Below are 989 nucleotides of genomic sequence, written 5' to 3' on the forward strand. Positions count from 1 at the left end.
CAAAAAAGCAACAGGCGAATAAATAACACAGATAAATAGAAATAATACAAATGCACAAATAATACAAGCACCTAAAGAATGCAAAAGAAGAAACTAGAAAATGATGACGAGAAGAGTACAAACGAACAAGGAATACAAATAAAAACAAAGAATACAAGTCAACCGGCGATGGAAATGTACAACAAATACAGAAAAAAAGTGAAGGCAGAGTACAAATGAAAAACAACACAAAGAATACACGTGAACAAACAACAAATATGAACGAATGATATGAAAATAAATATTTAGAAAAAAACGCAAAAATAATACAAACAAACACATACTACAAACCACAACAAAGGAAATACAAATATAAAATAATAGAAATGAAAGAAAATAGAATACAAAATAAAAAAATGAATTCGTCACACAATTCATAAGGAACACAAACGAGCAAACAACTCAGACGAACATCGCGCATATTATAAATATATATATATATATATATATATATATATATATATATATATATATATTCATATAATACAAGAATATACAGACTTGTGTTGGTATATTATGTTGCATTAACATATCTAGGGTGAGTAAACAAAAGAAAAAAAAAGCAACTAAGGAAATAAACAAACAACAAAATAAACAAATAAAAAACAGAATAAACAATGATTAAGTTTGTATTTAGTTGTTTAGTACAACAATAAAGCATCAGAAGAAAAAGAAATTGAATTCGTCTTTCTCCTGCTTCTTTCTGTCTTTGTTGTTCTTGCGGCAGCAGTAACAACAAACCTAAACATTTACATTTCTTTATTTCTGCTGGTATTCTGTCTATATTGATATATAAACAACATTAAAAACAACAAGCATACACCAAACAACATGTACTCGCGCAGCACAGCTGCAGCTGCCACTGCAGCCATTGCACTCACTGCAGCTGCTGCTGCAGTTGCTGCTGCAGTTGCTGCTGCAGTTGCTGCTGCAGTTGCTGCTGCAGTTGC

Source organism: Eimeria mitis, genomic scaffold (assembly GCF_000499745.2).
Source record: "Eimeria mitis Houghton genomic scaffold, Emh_scaff2189, whole genome shotgun sequence".
In the NCBI taxonomy this organism is placed as follows: Eukaryota; Apicomplexa; class Conoidasida; order Eucoccidiorida; family Eimeriidae; genus Eimeria; species Eimeria mitis.